Consider the following 15130-nt stretch of genomic DNA (forward strand, 5'->3'; position numbering starts at 1 on the left):
GGGGTTCCAACACACGGCAGTGTCGGGGGTCTTTATCCATGGAATAATCAAAGTATACAAAGCATAATCCGTGCCTGGGAAGGCGGGCTGTCGTCGGTAGAATAATCCGGTATACAGGTCCACTCGCTCGTCGGCTCTGGGGCTCCTCGGGTGCTGCTTCACGTGGGGTCAACCACCCTGGATAAGCAGCCAGTTCTCTGCCCGAAACGATGGGGTACTGACTACGGTAGTATTCTCACCGCACGAAGCACTATATATTAACAGACTATTATTAGCTTAATAGACTACGTCCAACTCGACGATATAGTGCCAAATATGACTATTCAAATATTAATATACACGATGTCTCAATACCGATGGTAGGCGAACTTGGCCTTACTCCCACACGTGGCGTCGCGGGGAGGCTTTACGTCTGTGACTCTATTGGAGGGTAAGAAACTGGACTGAAAAGAAAGTCCTACTTTAGTAGCGCAGTATATATACGCACTATGAACAAATAGTCCCATTAGTGGTGCGGTAGTCAGATTCCTACGCGGAACTAGGACTTGTTCGTACATGTGGAGCGGTACGTTTGAACTGGGTCTGAGGGGTATGGCAGCCTGGCACCAAGGTCTCGACCAATAGTAGAATGGAGACTATTATGGGATGTTCAGTAGGCTAGAATGGATATTCAATGCATATTGTACAAGGAATATACAAGGGATATCAGGGAATATTAGAGAATATACAAATACAATTAAATATATATATATATATAAATAAATATATATATTCGGTTTAATCTGGCCCTTCACAACATTTATGTATATAACCATAGTTATACGAGTATAGTGACGCTCAGCGTCATAGTGCAAATACTCCACCTCAGTACTTGCGCACTGAATAAAAACTCACAATGTACCTTTACATACCAACATCTGTCTGACCACACCCCCATCCGCTACCTACAGTACATAAGCAGGGGTGTGGCCATGCCCTCATCTCCTTCCCAATCTTTCACCACAAGGCAAGATCAAGGGGCCGCAGGGGAGTCCTGACGCTGAGCGTCACTATACTCATATAACTATGGTTATATACATAACCGTACGTTATATTATCGTATAGCTCTGCTCAGCGTCATAGTGCAACACAGGAGCGGAGCAGAGCTGAGCTCGACAAATGTACCCCACTGAGGCCCCCCACAACCATCAGAACCGGGGAGGACCCGAGCACCCCCGACCCCGTGGCAAGGCCGTAGCAGCGGAGCGCGAAGGAGGACCCAGACCCAGAAGGGACAGGACCCCCCCGGAAAAAGGGGGCCTGGAGAGGCCAATGACGCCACAGCATCGAGACCTCACCAGGCGGTCACTAGTGACACCGCCTCCCACATCGCCAGCGTATTCGGACAGGGCCCATCCAAGAGCAGGCCCTTCCGCCCAATAGCACGCCGCCTGGCTCACTGACCCTGGTATACTCAGGCAGTCACCCATCCAAGCACAACCCAGGCCTGAACCTATACCGCCTCCGAAATCGAACGAGATCGGGCGTGTTCAGGGTGGCATGGCTGTAAACTCGAAGCACTCAAGAGGCTACACCTACAGCGGGAGCAGGCAGCGCACCGGGGAGACGACCTCCCTTTTCTAGAAGAGGTCGATCCCTCAATGCAGGCAGCAGGCACTTGACCTGAGCCTGGAGCACTGCGGACTAGACAGGCGCCAAAGGGGTCAGCTGAAACAGCACCCTGGCGGAAGGGCCGTATGCTGGCATTGTTGTGCACCATGTCACAGCCTCCACAAAAAAACCCAGACTCTCTAGAGGGGTCGAGGCAGAGAAGGCTGACACGATTGGCAGACGTCATGAAACGTGCGGGGGCACACTCAATCGGTTAACCCGGGAGTTGACTCCGCTCCAACACACCAGGGAACCAACCACCCCCTTGGTTCTAACATGAGGTGGTTGTTCCTATAACCCCTCAAGAAAAAACTCCAAAACACACCTGCGGGTATACACTGGCTATACCGCAGTACAAGTGTTTCAGTTTTCAAACAGGGGTTATCCCAGGCCTACGGGTCGACGAAACAACTTCGGACTGGGCCCGGCGGACTGGGACGTACACAGGGATGCCAGAGGAGTTCCAAGAATCACCTCAACAGCCCCCTCTCAGCCATGCGTAAGCAGGAGAAGAGAGGGGTGAAAAGAATGGAGAAGGACCAGGCCCCCTTAGCGCAGCTCAAGGTACAACACAACATGGACCAAGCAACAGTGAGGGGTAATACGTAGTAACACAACCACGAACATCTCCATAACGTCAAACCCTGTGACACCCGGGCCGACCCGGCATTTTTTCCCCCCGAAAAAAGCACAAGTCCCTCAGGGTACCAGAACAGCAGATCTGCGTCCCCGGCGGACAACGGGTTAACTGACCTGGACCGGCGTGACCAGAACCAGTCCCGTGCCCTAATCACGCCGACATCCCCAACACTAGGAGGGGGGTAGGTACGCGTGTCGATCCAAAACATTATAGAGGGCGCCACCCAGACGGTCCCGTTCGTACCGCGCTCGGTGGCCCACCCCAAGGCCGTGAGACCCCTCTACCTATGCTTTGATCTATTCCGTTAACATCCCCCAGATATGAACGAGAATTCGTCGAGACAAACCTAGTAAACTGGCGCTCGGAAGAGACAAACTCCATCCCAGTTGCCCCATAAAAACGCCGTTTTAATGATGAGCAACCCAGGCGCGCAAGCCTCATGCGTGATTCCTATCAGAAGCACCCGGGGCCAGCACTATGTACACGTCGAGACCCAAAACACATCAATGGATAGTCTAACAAGACACCAGATACCGTTCCTCCAAGGGAGAACGACAAGAAGAACGACAAGAAGCCGCTTTTTTAATTTTTAATTTTCTGCAGAAAAAAGAAAAAAGAATACGGACATGGGTCCCATGCGACGCGGCTGAGGGAAAACACCACCCCGTCAACCATACTTCATAAGAGGGGACAGGGAGCGACGTACCCCTATGACGGGGGGAAACCCATGACTCAACAGACCTTTAAGGCGAGGAGTCAGGGAAACCCTAAACAATACCCCGTCCACCTACTCCAAAAAGGAGAGGACGGGGAACCCCCAGAGAGACTTCCCACGTGAGCAATAGATTGAATAGACATATTGCAACATTGAGCTATGTAACAATTGGATTAGGACTCTCCGAGGAGGAGGCTCTGAAACTCTGAGGAGGCTCCCTCACTGAGAGGGAGACTCTAACTCACCGAGGAGGCTCTGAACTCCCAGAGGAGAAGACTCCGAAACACCCTGATGAGGAGCCTCTGACCCAATACACACACTACCAGTAGGGAGCAGAGCAGAAGAACAAACGTCTCTACTGCGTTGCATCACCCACCAAGCTCAATACACATACAACAGAGCAGAACTTCTTTTTAAGTTCTACTCACCTTGACGATCTGAGGAGGAGGCTCTGAAACTCTGAGGAGGCTCCCTCACTGGGAGGGAGGGTCTGAACTCACAGGAGGCTCTGAAACTCCCTGAGGAGGAGGCTCTGAACTCCCTGAGGAGGAGGCTCTGAAACTCCCGGTAACAGAGGTCCATAACATGGAGCCTGAATAACCCACGGAAGTCTTACCAATAGAAACGCACCCAGTGACGTACTCTATGGCGGGGGAATTTCCGTGGTCCACCGCCCAATATGGCGTGGGACCAGGAAACTCCCCCCCCCCCCCTACCCTGTAACGTGCTGATCCAGCAACGTGACAGGAAGCCCGAAGGACAGGGGGTTTTAACCCCTGACCAATCAGAAAAAAGGGGAGGAAGGTTTACCAGTTCACCCCTTTATGACCCCTCACCCCTGATACGATGTAATGACAAAGTAGAGCCATGACACCAGTCATAGCATGCTACATGAAGCGTTTAACAGCTTCACATAGACTCATGTGCGAAACCTGCCATCTGATTTTACAAAGAAAAACACAGACCCAGAGAGGGCCCCTTTAAAGGTCAACCTCCACGTTGTATTTTTGTTCAATAAACAATGTGGACTAGGCCAACAGTGGCTTTCATGAAGAAGGGGGAAAAAAAGTATTGAAATTGACCCAGTTTTAGCGTTTTTATCAAACATTTTGTCTGCCCAACACAATCACCACGCACGTGCATATTTTAATCAATTGTTCATAACGTGCGTGTGTAATCGTCACAACAGGTGCAGGACAACAGGGGGCTCACCAGGGGGCGCTGAGAGTCACACAGCTAGTGGCAGGCAGAGAGCCTTGCTACCATAGATATATGCTTGCTACTACTAGCCGAATGGAAATGTATCTGTTTCACCTCACTATTGCTCCGTGATTATAGCCATCCATCCATCTCTAAAGCTAACCACTATTTGTAAAAGCCACAACCACGTTACCATATTTGTAATAATGTAAATCATTGTGTCGTTGTACACATATTGTGTTTATAACGTTAGTAGATAACATAGCTTAGCTTGGTAGCTATTGTGCTAACAACATATCCCGACATCCGGCTCGCTGGCCGGCATGAACGGCCGACCCAAAATGGTTCTCTCCTCTCTGTACACCCCGTCCCCACGGATGCCCTGCCGGGGGGCCATGGATGCGACGGCGGCGGCAGCCGCAGGGCGCCCGAGCCCGCAAAGGCTAGTGTTAGACGATAGCTATGAGCTAACTAGCGCTGCAGGCTCCGGCGCCCTGCGGCCGCCGCTGTTGTCGAGTCCACAAGCTCCTCCGCGGGGACGGGGGCACACAAAGAGGAGAGAACCACCCGCAGGGACGGCGGGCTATTAGGCTAACGTCAGTGAGTGTAGCAGGGACGGCGGAGATATAGGCTAACTGTGATGCACCGAGTGAGCCACCATTGATCTAGTACTATGACCCGGACGGACATAAGGCATACGTTTCCTGGAGTGACGTCACGGCCGTGCTAGGTGCTAGCGTCTGATAAGCTTTTAGATTCGGCTCATTAATATGCACCTGTTGTCCTGTTGACCTGTTGTGACGTCGGCGTTTGATAAGCTTTTTTGATTCGCGCGTGCATGTTATTCGTGCGTGGACCTTTTTAACTCTTTCAGAGTGGCATTTCCGGTGTCAAATGGAAAAAAATTAATAATGAAATTATATACCAATGATGTAAACTACCCATAATTGATCAGTAGGGTTTAACCTAGAGGTTGGGCTTTAAGAGCCCCGGTACCAGACTTACACATGTGACTTCTGTAGGCCAACACCTAACCCAGTTGTAGATCTTAACGACACACACAACCCTTCATCACAACAAAAAAGGCAAAAGTACACTCTCACTACCGTAAGAGGAACGCCGTTTTTCATAACGAGAGAAGACACAAGTCCTCGATTATGTATTGGCCACAGGCCTTGCTAAGCCCACATGATAGCGACCAAAACAATCTTTTCCCTAGGAAAAAATCGTCTTCTCAAGCAGGAGCACAACCCCAGCAGAAGCTGAGGGATTACACCGTATCCCCACAAACATAGTGACACAATATATTGTAAACAAAACATGTTTGAGAGGAGGGGGGAAAGCCCCAGGGAAACCGGGGGGAAATCACCCCTCCCCACCTTACCCTTGATACGACCAGGTTGAACAGGTACTGCCCTGTTAATATGTGAACATGCTACCTGTTTATTTTCATCACAGGCTGAGAGAAGGACTCACCCCTCGATCACATGTCACTAAGCATAGCTTTGCAGGGTAAATAACCCAACTAGTTGTGAGCTCAACCACGTTACTAACGTTACATGAACACACAAGTTCTCATCACAACCAACCAGTTCATTTTTACTCACGTAAAAAACAACGCCGATTTTCTAGGTAGAGAGAACCTATACCAGCGACAAGACAATTCACACACAACACATGTCGTATCCCCAATGTAGTGCAGCAACATACGTTTTGGAAAACATCGTTATTACAAAACATTTAGAAGGGAAGGAAGGAAGAGGCATTAAGCGTCCAGAAGGACTCTTACCCACACCACGAGCGCAGGCTGAGAGGACTGCAACCACTGGTCTCTCCATGTTGACGAAAGTCCTCGCTGCCCGGGCAACACGGTGTAGGGCCGACTAACATCCTCTGTCAAAGATGACGTCGTAGTCAGAGTGTTATGGCCTGTTATCCTCACGGCTAATGTTCAACAGCCAACTCAGGCCGGCTGGTGGCAACAAGCTAACGCTCCTGGCCTAGTGAACACAACGAGCTAGCGCTGCAGCTAACAGCTAACTGGCTAACAGTTAGCTCAACCGGCTAGTACGCAAGCTAAGCAGCCATCACCGAAACGGCACACGAGAACACAATAAGCCAACACCTCAGACAGCCGCCGTCTGACTCACCTCCTCATCCTAGGAGAGAAGAGAAAAAATAAATCAAAAAACTTTCCAAAACGGTGCAGATATACAGCAGTGTCGGCACAAATCATTTATAGGCTGTAGCCGACTTGAGCGTGGTGTTTCCGATAAAGAAGCACCAAACACACTTTTCCTTGTGAGGGTTATTTTCAAACTTGAAAGATGGGGCCTTCACATGACAGAGAAGAATCTGCTAGTCCAAAGATCCCGGGTTTTAACCATAGACCTTGGTCACGGCCCACTAGATTGACTATCGTGGGCTTCAAACCAGGATCCTCCCACTGCCGCCTAAGAGGCAGAAAAAAGGGTACTAGTCTGGGGCCGGCCTTCGTAAATTGTGCAGCTAACCCCCATAGCAACACAACCGGCACTCGCATAGCAAAACACATCACTCACCCAGAGGCAGCCAGTTTCTCACAACAGCCGACGCATACTGCACAGTCCAGCTGCAGACCCGCAGGTAATACCTGTCCAGCTGCAGCTTGGAGGACTGCAGGTGGGGATTAGACCAGCGACGCGAGCCCCTAATACGAAAAATCCGGTGGAGGTCAGAATGATCATCATCTTCCAGACACCCCAATGACGAAGACATTATCGCTGTATTTTCTCGAAAATAGTGAGAGAGAAAACAAAGATATAATGTCAACGTATCTCCTTTCTCTTCTGTTCTCCTTTCTTCAGTCTAACAACCTAGTGTGACCGGTGTAGTTAGGTGTACTCTCTGACGGCGTTGTGTTAAGGACGACAGACATGGATGACTGTTGACGGACTTTATTTCCCTCCTGTTAGGTTACAAAGGCAACACAATGCACCAGCATTAGGAATAGTCATCTGCACTGCAGCACGTGAGCTCACGGAGTTCCAGGTGGGACTCGCTCATAAGAATGACACATTTTAACATACAATTACATTGGAAAGATATACACAATTGAATACAAAACGGACACATGGGAGCTACTGTACACACATACCTGTTAGGTTACAAAGGCAACACAATGCACCAGCATTAGGAATAGTCATCTGCACTGCAGCACGTGAGCTATGGTTGAGAAAAGACGTGACTGCATTAACTCCATGTCAACAGTGCACGTGTGTGCAAACTTCCTACATGCTATTAAAGTGCATTTTACCCAGTCAAACCTCCCACAAAACAACTGCACAGGTACATATTAACAACATTAGTTACATTACAAACTCGTTTCACAGTTTTAGGAATGTAACATACAATATTTAACAACTTTTAGACCGAAGTCTTTCACTGAACATAATAATTAGTGCTTACCCCACGGAGTTCCAGGTGGGACTGGATCGCCGCGAGACAGCAGGCAGGATGTGTGTCCCGGAGGACCGGAAATGTAAGGGTTTCAAAATAAAAGCCTTAACTCCCAAAAGTGCAATAAAACAAAACGAAAGGAATGAAATCAACTTAAATCAATAAAATAAAACGTTTAGGAGTATTAGTGGAATGTATTAAAGTGTATTTTGTGATGGGGTGTAATTATCTATACAAGGCAACAAGGCACTTGTTACATTCACCCCACAGAATTACACCTACATCGAAGAAAATAAAACTGTGCCTACCTCGTGTCACACTAGTCACAAGCTTACTATGAGAACCACACACTGCGGAACAATCCAACGATACCTGTCACCTAATAAAAGGCCAGGAGGGCACTAGGAGTGGCCAACTCCCACCATACCTCCAGGGATAACGACGGTGCCTTATACACCATCCAGCTACACTTGACCATACCATGACGAGGGCACATACACATAAATAAAACTGTTAGTCCTTATCACCACAAAGGACACTGTATCAGGCCGTAAGTGCTATACACAACACTGTAGCTGACCTCACACATGTCTGATAGAGGCTTGTGGCTCGAAGCCCATCATACTCTCAAGTTGGACCATTGTCTCTATCAGCCGAAAGACTGGCTTGATGACCCTACCGAACCTGGACGTGTAGTGTTCAGTGGTCTGTGGACCCTGGCTCTGACCAGGCACACTGACACTCATTAGCTCAGGAGTACGCCCTGGTTGTGTGGACACAACACTGTCATCATGCTGGACTACAGCAGGGGGGGAACTCGGTGGAGCAAGCAACAGTGGGGGACTGGCGGCACTTGCCACTGGAAGCTCACTCAGAGCAGGGGACATCCCCTGGGGGGAATACGGACGTAGCCCTTCATCCTCACTCTCCACTGAAGACTGCTCCTGCACCCATGACGCGGTGCGATCCCCATCAGGTCCATCTCCCATGGAAGGTCCATCTCCCATGGAAGGCTCTGCCGCCACACTGTCCGCGTCTGAGGCACTAGCCTCAGGCATGACTGAGAGGGAGGCTTCACCAGGCGCACAGGTGTCGCTGTCCGCGGCTAGACCCTCATCATCAAATGACCCGTCCAAGGGGAGGAAGTTGACCTGAAGCAGGAGGTTTCTGTGGACTGTCTTCTCCCGCCCAGTCCGGTCTCTGATCCGATATATGTGGCACTGTGGTCTGGAAGCGATGACGGTGTAGACGTCCGGCTCCCATTTGTCCGCCAGCTTCCGCTTCCCTCTGGCGCCCTTGTTCGCCACCAGGACCCGATCACCCACCGAGAGGGGCAAGCCCTTCATCTTTTTGTTGTACTGGTCAGCCTGATGCCCCTGTTCCACTGAGGTGTGCCTCTGGGCCAACAGCATAGCAGACTGGAGATCGGCCGCCAGGGACTTCACATAGGCATCATAGTCACAGACCACCTCGTCCTGGAGCACATTCTTAAACAGCAGATCAACTGGCAGACGCGGGACCCTCCCGAACATCAGGTAAAAGGGGGCAAAGCCAGTCGTCTCATGCTGTGTACAATTGTAGGCGAAGGTCAAGCTCTGGACCATCTGGGGCCATCTGTGCTTAGACTCCGATGGCAGGGAGCGCAGCATTCCACCCAGGGTCCGATTGAATCTCTCAGTGCCACCATTCCCCATAGGGTGATACGGAGTGGTCCGGGACTGCGTGACCCCTGCTAACTCCAGCAGCTCCGCCATCAACTCACTCTGGAAGTTCGCTCCTTGGTCCGAATGCAGGCGCTGTGGGAAGCCATACACACAGAAATAGTTGTCCCACAGCTTTTTAGCAACCTTCTTCGCGGTTTGGTCTTTGCAGGGGAAGGCGTGGGCCAGCTTTGTAAAGTGGTCAGTTATGACCAGAACATCCACAGACTTGTTGTTCTTATCCTCAGCTGACCAGAAGTCGATGCACACCAGCTCCAGTGGTGCAGAGGTTATTATGCTCTCCAGAGGGGCTCTGGCCGCCGGCTCTGGAGTCTTGCTGAGTACGCATCTGGGACAGTTCTTCACATGGCCCCGCACATCCTTCTCCATGTCATACCAGTAGAAACGCTGACGTACGAGAGACAGCGTTCTAGGTTGACCTTGGTGACCAGCCAAGTCATGCACTCCAGACAGCGCCTCCGACTTCAAGGACTCAGGCAGAACATACTGGAACCTCTTGTGCCTGGTCATGTGGTCCTTCGTAACCCTGTACAATATGCCGTTCTGCATAGCGAGCCTCTCCCACTGCTTCAGCATCCTCAAGGCGGGCTGATCTTCATAGCAGCGCTCGCGTCTGGAGGGTCTGCGGCCCCTTTCAACGTAAAAGATGACTCTGGAGACGGTGGCGTCTTTTCGCTGGCGGCCCTGCAGATCGGCCAACGACAAGGAGGAGACTGCGTCGTGGTCGGCAGTGACAACAGTGGACAGGTGACCCGCCATAGATACTGCCCTGTGTCTTGGCGCAGAGTCCCAGTCTTCCTGGGAGGAAAGCACCGTGGAGGTCTCATCCGCCGACATGGACACACCAGCAACCGCACATCCAGAAGGGGTCACTAGAGCTTGGGGCTGGCATGTCAGACGGAAGATATCCTGCACCCCCCTGTTCTCCACATCACACACCTGCTCCAGAAGAGCGGAGTAAGGCTCGGTCAAGAGACGCCGGCTGAGCGGCCTCACGAAGGGATCTCTGCTCAGCGCATCGGCCACTGTATTCAGCCTCCCAGGCACATGCTTGATGTCGAAGCAGTAAGGGGCCAGCTTGGACACCCAGCGCTGCTCGCATGCGTCAAGTTTAGGCTTGGTCATGATGTACGTGAGTGGATTATTATCAGTCCACACAGTGAACTTGTGACCCTTGAGCCAGTGACTGAATTTGTCACACACTGACCATTTGAGGGCCAGGAACTCCAGTCTGTGGGCAGGATAGTTCGCTTGACTGCGGCTGAGCGACTTGCTCGCAAAGGCGATTGGTCTGGCCTTCTCCTCCCCGACAGGGACTTGAGAGAGCACTGCTCCAATACCGTCCAACGACGCGTCAGTGGAGAGGATGAACGGCCTCTCAAAGTCCGGGTGAGCCAGCACTACACATTCGACGAGCGCCCTCTTGAGCTCCTCAAACGCCGTCTCACAGGCGGGAGTCCAGTCCTCAGGAGTCAGCTTCCGGAACGTACCGGCTCTCGTACGACCAGCACTGGTCTTCCCTTTTCTCTTCTGGCCAGCTGTCAAGGCAAAGAGGGGCTTGGCTATACTGGAGCAGCCATGTATGAAATTTTGGTAATACAACACCATGCCGAGGAAGGATCTCACTCTCTTCGGAGCGGGAGTGCGGCCATCCGACTCCATCAGATCCTCTCTCTGGAAGCCAGAGATGACGGAGACCTTCTCTTGGTCGACAGAGACTCCACTGGCATCGACCACATGACCCAGGAACCTGACCGACCTCTGTAAGAAGTTACATTTCTTCTGTGAGAGCTTGAGGTTGTTCACTCTGAGTCTGCAGAAGACCACCTCCAATCGCTTCAACGCCTCCTCCTCAGACGGCGCAAACACCAGCAGGTCGTCCAAGTAGCACAAGAGGCTGGAGTAGTTGAGGTCGCCAAAGATGCCGAGCATCATACGCATGAAAGATGCCGGACTGTTGCACAGGCCTTGCGGGAGTCTGTTGTACTCGTACAAGCCCAGTGGTGTTGTGAAGGCAGTGTACCGCCGGTCAGACACATGGAGAGGGACGTTGTAGAACCCTGAGGTCAGATCCATGGTGCTAAAGAAAGCGTTCCCACCAAGGGCAGCAAGGCAGTCGGACTGATGGGGCAACGGATGAGCATCTTTGACGGTCTTTGCGTTGAGCCAGCGGAAATCCGTACAGATCCTGAGGTCTCCATTCTTCTTCCACACCATGACCAGAGGTGAGGCATACTCGCTCATCGACTTGGAGATTATCCCCTTCACCTCCATCTCAGTCAACACCTCTCTCAGTTTGTGATAGTCAGCTGGGGGGACACGCCTAAAGGGCAGGCGGAACGGACGGTCGTCCGAGAGGTGGATACGGTGCACAAAGTCTTTGACCTTTCCACAGTCCAGCTTGTCCTTGGAGAAGACATCTTGATACGTCACCAGTAGGTCAGCAAGCCTCTTCTTCCCATCAGGAGACACATCACATGACTTGATGTTCACGTCCTCCAGTCCACAGTCGGCCAACATCTGCTCAGCATCTAACGAAGAGCCAGGAGAGGCGGAGGAGCTGGAGACACCAGACTGCTGCTGACACAGGCCCTGAGTGATAGACAGATCTTCAACAGCAAGACAAGGTGAGACATCAGCCAGTTTGGCATTACGACGGAGCGTGATGGGGCTCTGTGTCGGGTTCAAGACCTTCATGGGGACCCAGCGGTCGCCCCACATGGGAGTCACCACTCTCCCCACTATAATGTTGCGAGGGGCCGACCTCGCTGAGGTGGGCTCCACAATGACTGTACTCCCAGGAGACACATGTGCACTGGCTGGTAGCTTCCCCCACACTAGATACTCCTGCTGAGGGAGGAGGGTAACCGCCTGGCATAGCTTCACTGTGCCTATCACCCCGGGCGGGTCTGGGCCCAACCAGCGGGAGGTGCAGCTTAAGAGCTCAAGGAACTTCTCACACTCAGGGTCTCTGTTTCTGCAGGACACAAGCTCCCAGTACTTTTCAGTCGACTTCAGCCTTTGGAGAACGGACTTGATTACATTAGTGCCAATTATAAACTCGTCTCTCTGACCTGGCACAACCAACGTAGGAACCACAAACTTTGACCCACAAACTTCAATCTCCAAATCATAGACACACTTTGGTCGAGTAGTCAAGCCACCACAACCAACCAGCACCACATTCACAGGTGCCGGCTGGACACGAGGGAGAACACCAGCGGTTTGTAACTTTTGTTCACCTTCCTCACTGAGCGTGCATGACATACTACCAGAATCCAACATCCCCCTCAATGTGTACTTGTCACTGACTAACACTGGAGCATAAAACAGTTCACTAGCTCCGTTCACTCTCTGTGACCCAACAAAGATGGCTGTTTCGTTTTCTGGAAGTAATCTGCAGCTGTTTACATAGATGGCTTCTAAGTCTGGTTCTCTCTCGAGGGTTTCATTCACTTTGCCCATACTATCCCTCTCATTGCATGGGCTGGCTAGTTTAAAGGGGCAGCATTGACAGGATGGGTCTGAGCGGGTCTGTTGGAGGGAGATGCTGATCCAGCTGATGGCTGGGAGATGCCAGGGCATGAGTCCTCATAGTGACCAGGGCGGAAACAGCGGTGGCACAGCCGATAGAGCATACAGTGTTGATAAGTGTTATGCCTGCTGTCTTGACACACTTCGCATGGGTCGTGCTGGTTGTGCGGGTAACTCTGCTGATTCGGTCTGGCCTGGTTGCGCGAATAACCCTGCTGACTTGGTCTGGCCTGGTTGCGCGAGTAACTCTGCTGACTCGGTCTGGCCTGGTTGCGTGAGTGGTACGTCTGCCCATTACTTGGCTGGATGTGGGAGCGAGACGGCTGACCAGGCTGAGCCTGTACTGCTGGGGCCAGCGAGGCCGAACACAGTGAGAGCACACGGTCTAGCAAGTCAACCACCTGATGAAGGCCAGGGTCTACAGAGGGGGGACACGCCGGGGCAGGAGTCATTAAGATGGGTGTAGGAGGGCTGAGGGCCTGCGCTGCGACTAAGACCCTGTGGGGCTCACCAAGCTGTTCATGAAAAGAGCCAAAGGAGGGAGGCTGCTGTGACTGCACAACAACAGAAGACTGCTGGGCCCCACCATACAGGACAGGAGGGGATGGGCCACCAGCCATGGGGCTCTGACTGCATGCCGAGATGTTAACCTGCTGTGCCCGTGAACTGGATCTCCTTTGGTCTCTCTGGTAACCATCTAGACGCTCCTGGACCTCAGCTGCAGTCCACTGCTCCACAGGCTTCAGCTGGAAGGACATAGCTAGACTGGGATCTGGGCAGTGCGTGATCAACATCATCACGACCTCGGCGCTCGCATCATCAACACACCGACCCCGGCGACGTAGACACTCATCTGCAACATCGATTGCTTTATTCAGCCGGACCCAGTAATCCATCACTCCCTCACTAGGCCTGGGAACCATGGCATAGAAGTCGGCCATGGGCATACTGGAGTATGTCAGCTCGCTGAAGTTACGCTTTAAAATGTCAAACACAGCTGCAGGGGTCATATTGGCAGACAACTCAGGCCGGCTACGCAGTGACACCTTCACTATGTCTCTAGCTTTACCAGTCAACCTGCCCATCACTAGATCACACAATTCTCTGTCGGTTTTACAACTCGCTCTAGACAGATACACTAGCATCATGTCTTCCCACTCATGTATGGAGACTGGCTCAGTGCGATCACCTCTGAAGAACGGAGGTGGTTTAGTCTCCGCCTGCACTATCACTTTCATCCTTGACATGTCTGCACACCCAGAAAAACATTGTGGTTGGGGTGCGGGGACCTTGGGCTCAGGGACGGGGACCTGGGGCTGATAACTGGTCTGGTGCATGGCATGCAGAGTAGATGCAATTTGTTCTCCTATCTGTATGGCAAGGTCTGTGACGAGGCTGCTTAAATCCTCTGACCTAGCGAGTTGCGGGGCTGCATCATGCGTGATTGGAGTAGATGTGGCCACTGGCCCCACTGCTTCAAACACTGACTGGCGAACTGTAGACTGACTCAGTTCCACAGGTCTTCCCCTCCCACACATAAGAGCTGACTGACCCCTGCCATATACAGGCATCATACCCACCATCTCCAGATCTGGTGGTCCTGCTTCAGACATGTTCAAGAATAAAAAATAAAAATGCTTTAGAGGGCTATAAACAAAAGAAAAGTATGTGTGAATGTGTTAAATGGCCGCTTGTTACTGCTCAGACTTTAAACACTAGACTACACACAAATACATGTAGGCTACTGTATGGCTATCCATTCACAATTTACCAGAACAGATGGGGGGGAAAAAAATAATATATATATATATATATATATCTCATTACCAGCCAACCATATAAACAAATTAGTTCCCAATTATATTTACAGTGGGCATGTGTTAGATAGCAACACTTGTTACTGCTCAAACTTTGAACATTAGACCATAGGCTATCTATTCACAATACATAACAGATGAAAGAAAAAAAAATACAATGGTCTTGTACAACTAGTGTCGTCTCCAATTACTGTATCATTACAATAATATTTACAATTACAATCAATAGCATATTATTATCAAACAGAAACAACCAATATCACATATGCGCTTATCCTATGCGCACACGTTAACGTTCGACGTTGTACTCAGCACAGCCAGTTGAATGAAGAAGCGGCGTGCAGACAGCGTCCCCGGTGGACAGGCGAGCGTTGTCCGTTGTCCGAGGTCAAACGGCACCACGTGTGACCGGTGT

The sequence above is a fragment of the Notolepis coatsorum genome (assembly GCF_963971535.1).
Source record: "Notolepis coatsorum genome assembly, chromosome: 10".
Lineage (NCBI taxonomy): Eukaryota > Metazoa > Chordata > Actinopteri > Aulopiformes > Paralepididae > Notolepis > Notolepis coatsorum.